A 9,302-nucleotide genomic window follows, 5' to 3' on the forward strand; every position below is an offset into this window, starting at 1 on the left:
GCCGGTTATATTTATTGTTTACTTTTTCTAACCATATACATAAATTATACATTGATTATATATAATTATACATATATAAATACCTCCACGGCTAGTTTTAGTTTTCACTCAGCCGGTTATATTTATTGTTTACTTTTGCTCAAATTCTGTATTTGTATTAAGAAATTCACTAAATATCTATACATATTTGACTGAAAACCCAGTTATTATTATATACTAGTATTAGTACCCGTGCGATGCACGGACACAAATCTCTAATTTGAGTGATTTGATTTATGTGCAAATAACTTTAAAATATTAATCTTTCAGATAAAAATTATATATAATCATTAAATAAATGTTAATAAAAAAGCAAAATTTTCTCAAATCTCTCAAAATTACCCATAATTTCTTGTCCATATTGCATTACCCATAACTTAAAATTATCATATTCTTGTCCGTTACTTCCATTATACAGTCAAACCTCTTTATAACAACCTCGTTTGTTCCGAATATTTTTGGATGTTATAGAGAAGTGTTGTTATAGAGTACATATATTATAACATAACATGAAAATTGGTTCCGAAAAAAGCTTGCTTTTATAGTGAAGTGTTGTTATATATGAATAATGTTATAGAGAGGTCTGACTGTAATACATTATAAATAAAAATATGTTTTTTTTCTTGTAGTAAATTTTTTTATTTACCTTTATTCTTTTATTCTATTGTTCATATTAATATTTAAATTTATCATATTTTTTTATAATACGTATATTCTTATCTTTATAATTAATTAAGATAGAGGCATTGTTTTTATCTTTCAATTTATTTATTTTTTAAATCGTATTAATTAAGATAGGGCAGACAATATCTTTACAAAAATATTCATCGTCTTTTCATACAAATTCAAAAAAAAAAAAATTTAAATCAAGTATTAGTATTAACATTATCCTAAATATTCAAGTGGTTTTACAGTAGTTTGTCACTTGACTTAACCACAATGTAAATTTTATTCGTTATTATTTAAAATACTTTCTCTTCTCAAAAATCAAATATGTCTTATCCTTCCAAATATTTCTACATTAAAATTATATATATATATATATATATATATATATATATATATATATATATATATATATATATATATATATATATATATATCTCTTTTTCTTTTAATTTTTTAATTTTACTTATCATATTAATGTTTAAATTTATCATATTTTTTTATAATACCTATATTTTTATCTTTATAATAATTAAGATAGAAGCGTTGTTTTTATCTTTCAATGTAATTGTTTTTAAATCTTATTAATTAAGATAGGGCAGACAATATCTTTACAAAAATATTCACTTTCTTTTCATTCGGATTCGGAAAAAAATTTAATTGAAATTAAGTATTAGTATTAATATTATCCTAAATTGCCAAGTGGCTTTATAATAGTTTGCTACTTGGCTTAATCACAATGCAAATTTTATTTATATATATATATATATACACACACACACACAAACACACACTTTCTCTTCTCAAAAATCAAATAAGTCTTATCCTTCCATATATTTCTACATTCAAATTATTTATTTATATATATATATATTCTCTTTTTCTTTTAATTTCTTGTCCGTATTGCATTACCCATAACTTAAAATTATTTGTAACCTTGTCCACCACACACACACACACACACACACACACACACACACACACACACACACACACACACACACACACACACACACACACACACACACACACACATATATATATATATATATATATATATATATATATATATATATATATATATATATATATATATATATACATATTCTCTTGGAATTTGGTTTATAAATTTTTCGATTTTCCGAGAAGTTAACAATATTAAAAAACTCAATGTTAAATTAGGAAAAAGCACGGCTTCAAAGAAAATTCTTTCAATATTACCCTTTCAAATATATATTTCTTGCAAATAACCTTTTTTAAATGCCTAAAATTAAAGCGGCAAAGTAGTTTTAAATAGGATTTACAATATCCCATAACTTTAGGCATTTATTTAGTCCAATTAAAAATGAAGATTTTCCAAATCTTCGAATGTGATAAAAATTAATACATTATATTTTCTTCTTATCCTTTTAACTTTATCCTAAGTCTTTCCTAAATTCTTATTTATTTTGTCTTACTTTGTTGTGTATCTTATTCTTAAGACGCCACTTTATTTTATATTTTAACTCACTCCAAAATATAAATAGTCATATGTTATCTCAATTTACGTCTTTTTATATTTTTTATTTTGTTTCTATTATAGCTTTTTAATTAATTTTCACCTCCATATTTCTAGTTAATATATAAGAAAATCTATGAGTGGATCAATATATAGATATAAAATATAAATATAGATGTAGATACCAATATACATATAAATATAGATATATAGATTATATTTGTCTAAGATCTATTTAGATTATATATAAGATTAAATCAACTATTTCCATTAATTATGTTTCTATTTATAATTTTTAATTATTAATGTTGTCTTAAAATTGCCAAGTGACTTCATTTTAGTTTGTCACTTGGCTTAACCACAATATATACTATTCTCCTTTTAATATAATATAGATATAACTCGAAATTATTGTAAGAACCTATAAAATTCAAATTCTTAATCCGCCTCGGCTCATGACATGAGCTTAATCCGCATATCATGCATCAAGATGTTGCTTTTAATCTTATATATCTCAATATATAGGGGTCTGGCATTTAAGTGACTAGCAGGAATGGTTGCTTCCCGTCACAAACTGGTAGAGTGGGTTAAATTTTTTTTAAAGGGTCCTGCGTTCGAAACTAAACAACAATATAATGCTCTTTACTACTCTTTTCCTACTTAGATACAACAAAACAAAACCTTATTTTATTTTTAGAAATATACAATTTACAGAAAAAGAACTACACCGTCTTATTTCTTTTTCTTAATTAGTTTGTGATTAAATTTTGTAACAAAAGCAAGCTCTTGTTACTCAGAAATTAAATGGCAGAAATTGAAAAGAGAGAAGAGAGAGAAGAATAGAGAGAGAATGGGAAAATGTATTCAATTTATGGATAACCTTCTCAGTACGTATATAACAAAAATCTAACATTGGATCCTATAGCATATCCTAGGACAAGACACCTGTCCAATTTCCAGTAACAGAAATGAGGACTTCATTGAATTAAAACTACTAAATTAAGGGACTTAAATTGACATAATAAAAACTACATTAAAGCTGACCCGGACTAAATTGCATTTCTTAAAAACTTTTTTTGCCATAATTGCCTTCACCCTTCTGATAATTTGCCATAATTCCAGAATGTCCGCCTAGTACAAGGTGGTGGATAGTTGAAAGATTTTATTGTCTGAGACAAATGATTACCAACCCACACCTTTCCTTTGTATCTCAGTAAACCTTGTTTCAATGTAACATCTAAATTAGTAGAAGGATTAGTTCTCATGGTTTCTATAGCTTGCACTACTTCTTGATCTCCTTCATAACTTACAATATAATATCACTTCTAGCAAATCATCTCTCAACATACCAGTTGCTGAACAAGAAAAAGCAATTTTACAGTTATGGATGTTTTGGTTATGGAATGGGTTTAGAGCCACAGGTGAAAAGGATGTGCAGTTCAAAGTTATGTATTGTGGAATTTGTCATTCTCATCTTCATCAGCTCAAGAATGAATGGAGCAATAGCATATATCCAATGGTACCTGGGTTAGTTCAATTTTCTTACTTTTCATTTATTTATTTGCATATGAATTTAAGTTGTATATGATGACGTGTTAATATATCTAATCTAACTTGTGATAACATATTAATTAACATTTATATCAGGTTTTTAATAGGGATATTGTTACTTTTAGCCGCCGCCAGAAACTATTTATATTTGGTAGTCGAAAAAATGTATAAAATTTATATAATTTTTATATATAACACACATAATGTACATATATACAAATTCGGCTATTATTTTTACACCGGCTATACAGTGTAATTTTTTCGTTTTATTTATAAATACTTATAGTCTTAGGCGAATCTAGGATTTGAACCTTATGGGTTCCACCGTTTGGGCAAAAGTGATACTTTAAGCAATTGAGAAAGTTTTTTTAATGTTGGCTGCCAAATATTCAGAAACATAGCTTAAGCTGGTTCTTTCGTTTGCTACCGGACCAACACCTGATTTTGCTTATGGGTTCCATACTAAAAATATTTATACGTTTAATCAATTTATCAACAAAAATACAAGGTTCGGATAAAAATTATTGAATTCCGGAAACCCACACCTGATACTGTGGATCCGCCCCTGCTTATAGGATACGTTTAGCTAAAGTATAGGAAATAAGGCTTTTAGTGACGACCTTCTGTGGCCACTACTATAGTCGCCACTAAGAGTCTGTATCGCCGGCTAGAGTGGCGTCCTGTTCTAAATTTATTTGTGGCACATTATTTATCTTTTCTGGTGAACTAAATCGCCACAAAAAACTAATCATTTTTTTTGATGAGCTTATGGAAAAAATTAGCTATTGCGGCCACTAAGCTCACACAAAAGGTAAACAAATGAGTTACAATATAGATTTAAGATAGGTTGCCATATTGGGCGACATAGACTTTTCGTCACTAAAAAGCTTACTTTCCTGTAGTGTATAATATAATTATAAGTGATCTACGGTGCAAATATTTTTTATGCTGTAATTGAACTCTTGCAAATATGTACTTTAATTTTGTCATATCTTTTTATGATTGATATATGAAAGGTTCTACATAAAATTAACCAAATTTAGGATTATAGGAGAGAATAAAGTTTCTGTCTCAATTGTTTTCCAGGCATGTGATTGTCGGTGCGGTAATTGAAGTTGGTATCATAGTGGAAAAGCTTAAAGTTAGAGGCTAAGTAGGGGTTGGATACTTTATAGGATCATGTGGCAAATGTAAAAACTGTAGCAATAATCTCGAGAACTACTAACCTGGTCAAATAATGACAGCCAATGGTACTTACTCTGACGGAACCATAACGTATGGAGGTTACTCCGATATTATCGTTTTGATGAACATTATGTAGTTCATTGGCCTAAGAATTTGCCAATGGAAACGAGTCCTTTACTATGTTCTGGAATTACAACATATAGCCCTTTGAAATACTATGGACTTGATAAGCCTGGAATGCGCATTGGTGTTGTTGGTCTTGGCCATATGGCTGTGAAATTTGCTAAGGCATATGGAACTAAAGTGACTGTTATTAGTACATCTACTAGTAAAAAACAAGAAGCAATTGAGCGTTTGGGTGCGGACTCATTTTTGGGTTGACCCTGACCAAATGCAGGTGAATATTATGACTTTTGACTTTATACCTCGCTCAATCAATCAACTATGTTTCAATCTTAAACGGGAGTTTGACATAAGAATATTAATTTTCATATATACATGCAATATGAGCAGGCTGCAACAGGCTCGCTTGATGGCATCATTGACACTGTCTCTGCAATTCACCCTCTTCTTCCATTGATTAATTTGTTGAAAACTCATGGGAAGCTTGTAATGGTTGGCGCACCAGAAAAACCATTAGAGTTACCCGTATTTCCCTTACTTTTAGGTATGTTTCTTGAATCAACTGCTTCTACATATCCATGCATTCTTTTTAGAACCAAAAGAGATTGATACAAAAGTATATAATTTGTTAAACAAGAAGGAAGCTAGTAGCCATAGGAGGGATGAAGGAGACACAAGAGATGGTAGATTTCACGGCAAAGCATAACATTATATTAGATGTTGAAGTCGTGCCAATGGACTATGTGAATACAGCTTTAGATCGCCTTTTGAAATCGGATGTTAAGTACCGTTTTGTACTTGACGTTGGCAATACATTGAACAAGAGTTAGTAGGGGGAGTTGGGCAAGAAAATGAGAATTGGATCTACCATATGTACTTCTCAGTAAATTGGATTGCATCATATATTTTGGATACTTTAAGAAATAGGAGTTCGTAATTGCTAGAAAGCCATGATGTAACCAATAATGAAAGAAGGTAACCAATAATGAAAGAAGGATTAGGAGGGAAAAAAAAAGGAAATTCAGAAGTGGTGTATGCACAGTACATTAAGGCTTAGATGTAATAAAGTGACCATCACCTACGACTAGGGGTGTATATGATGACCTTTGTTTTAAAAGTAAATTCTACATTTCGAGGCCTTAAAAACCTCTCGGCATCACCTCGATTTGCGTGTTCAGTCCGAGCGCATAGTCGGAAAGCCATTTTTGTGAAAATCTGTGAAACAAATGATGAATTTTTCCTTTAAAATGAGTTTGAGTTGACTTCGGTTAATATTTTGAGTAAACGGACCCGAACCCGTGATTTGACGGTCCCGAAGGGTCCGTAGGAAAATATGGGACTTGGGCGTATGTCCGGAATGGAATTCCGAGGTCCTAAGCCCGAGAAATGAATTTTTGAAAGAAATTATTTTGCTGAATTAATTATGAAGTAAAGAAGAGAATTTATGTTTGAAACCATTGATATCGGGCCTGTATTTTGGTTCCGGAGCCCAGTACAGGTCTTATATATAATTTGAGTCGAACCTGTGAAATTTGGTAAGAAACAGACATGAAATGACGTGAATCGAACCTTATTTGAGAAAATTGAAAAATTTGAAGTTCTTAAGAAATCTCATAATTTTGATGCTAAATTCATAGTTGTTGATGTTATTTTAGCTATTTGAATGCACGAGCGAGTCCATATGATATTTTTAGGTTGGTGCATGTTTGGTTTGGAGCCCCGAGGGCTCGGGTGAGTTTTGGATAGGCAATGGGGTGAATTTTTGGACTTGGGAAATTGCAGGTTTCAGTAGTTCTATTGCAGTCCTGCAGACTTCGCATTTGCTAAGCCTGGCTCGCAAATGCGAGGGCTGAGTCGCAAATGCGAAACAGCCCAGGCCAGTCCTTCCTCACAAATGCAATAGCTCCCCATTTGGTCCTGTCTTCGCAAATGCGACAGGATGTTCGCAAATCCGACTTCGCAAATGCGAAAGTTGCTTCGCAAATGAGAGCTTAGCAGAGTCAGGGTTCGCAATTGCGATACCTGCAACCTGTGAATTCATAACTTAGGCGCATTTCAACCATTTTTCACACTCTTTCAAAACCAAAACACTCTAGGGCGAATTTTCAAAGACAACTTCTTCTCCAAATTGATTGTAAGTGATTTCTAACTAGCTTTCTTCAATCTTTAATATCTTTTCACATGATTTCAACTCAAAATCAATAATTTTCATGGGGGAAATTGAGTGTTTTGGGTAGAACCTAGGTTTTTCAAAAATTGTGGATTTACACCTCGATTTGAGGTCTGATTTCAAAACAAATTATATATTTGAGTTCATGGGGAATGGGTCGGGTTTTGACCATGTGGGCCCGGGGGCGATTTTTGACTTTTTGGGTAAAACTTTAGAAAATTTATTTTTTATGTATTAGAATTTATTCATTTAGCATTTATTGATGTAATTAAGTAACTTGTGGCTAGATACGAGCGAATTGGTGATGGAATCAATAGGTAAAGCGATAGTAGAGACTTGAATTGTGTTCGTGGTATCGAGGTAAGTGTTTGGTCTAACGTTAGCTTGAGGGATTAGGAGTCGAGTCCTATTTGCTATGTGGTATTTGTCGAGTACGACATATAGGCATGGTGACGAGTATCTATATTTTGGTGTCAAGCATGCCCATGAGTCTGATATTGCGATTATTATGACTTCGTTGTATTATTCATGCTTTGATGATGATTTTTATTGTTAGGCAAAGTTTGTGGAAGTAATTGTGACATTTGAACATTGAGGAGCGTTGGCTCACGTTGTATAATGAAACGTGAAAGTATAAGTGGTAATTGAATATTTTAGAGCATTGGCTCAAGTTGTGAAGTGAGTTACGAAGTAAAAGTGAGAAAAAAAGAGAATTATTACGTGGCCTCCCTTGTCGGGATATCGTTGCTTTTAATGTTATCTCCCTAGCCGAGATGTTGATGCTTCTTATGATGTTGTTCCCTTATCGGGACTTGATTATTGAATTATTGTTCCCTTGCTAGGATTCTTTTTGTAACTTCATTTATTCCCTTGCCCTATTGTTTGTGATTGTCGTTTGGGTGAGGAAGAGTGTTAAAACACGAAGGATGATGCCGTGTATTGTCTTGGTGAGAGAGTGTTAAAGCACGAAGGGTGATACCGTGTATGATTTGTGAGGAAAGAGTGTAAAACACGAAGGGTGATGACGTGGTGTATGATGTACTATTCTGTGCCGATTATATTGATTATATGGTGAGGATGAGAGTAAAAGCACGAAGGGTGATGCCGTGCACCTTTTCATTACTTGATTGCTTTGGTGAGGACCTGAGTAAAAGCACGAAGGGTGATGCCATGCACATTTTTATACTTGATTGCTTTGGTGAGGACGAGAGTAAAAACACGAAAGGTAGTGCCGTGCACTTATTGATTTATGATTCTTTGTTGATATCTGAGATATGTTGTTTCTTTCAATTACCTGTTGTCTTTCTATTTTAAATTGATAGTTCCCCCGCAGCATGTTACCCCTTCGATACTTGACTGTATATTATTGTTCTTCTTTTCCGTTGTATATAGTTGAATTGCACAGGTTTATTTGGTAGTTTGGTCCTAGCCTCGTCACTACTTCGCCGAGGTTAAGCTAGGCACTTACCAGCATGTGGGTCAGTTGTGCTAATACTACACTTTGCACTATGTGCAGATCCCGAAACAGCAGCTTTTGGACCGTAGATTGGGTGGCGCCTTCAGTCCACGTGGAGATCTAAGGTAGTCCTACAGGTGTCCGTAGGCCGTGGCGTCTCCCTCTATCCCTTTACTTAGTTCAGAAACATTGTATCTTTTATCTTTCAGACTTTTTATTTAGCATTCTTAGATCGTCTGTGAAATTGTGACACCAGTTCTGGGTGGTCGAGGCTCAAACAGTTGTATTAGATACATATTTCATATAGTTTATTGCATTTCTACCGCTTATTGTAATTTTCGCTGTCTACACGTTATTGCTTTATATTTGTTAAAGAATATAAATTGGTAAAAAGGTAATTTGTTCAGACAATCGACGTGCCTAGCTCATACTAGTCAGCTCCATCACGACTCTCGAGGGTGGAAAATTCGGGTCGTGACAAGTAACCCAAGCAAGTTTAGGTCCCTTGTAATAAGCAAGAGGATGAATAAGTGCTCTTTTAGTCCATGCAGGTAATATACGTTTTTAACGAGCGGCACCTGGTCCCTTTTTAGCAGTTACTCTTTCAGCAAAAA

The 9,302-nt window shown here is 32.6% G+C and overlaps 1 pseudogene; it reads left to right on the top strand.

Moving 5' to 3' along the window:
- The first annotated feature begins 3,308 nt into the window (after nt 1-3,308).
- On the top strand, nt 3,309-9,008 carry LOC107773314 (cinnamyl alcohol dehydrogenase 2-like; annotated as a pseudogene).
- Nucleotides 9,009-9,302: the final 294 nt, after the last annotated feature.

Source organism: Nicotiana tabacum, unplaced genomic scaffold (genome assembly GCF_000715075.1).
Source record: "Nicotiana tabacum cultivar K326 unplaced genomic scaffold, ASM71507v2 Un00011, whole genome shotgun sequence".
Classification (NCBI taxonomy): domain Eukaryota; kingdom Viridiplantae; phylum Streptophyta; class Magnoliopsida; order Solanales; family Solanaceae; genus Nicotiana; species Nicotiana tabacum.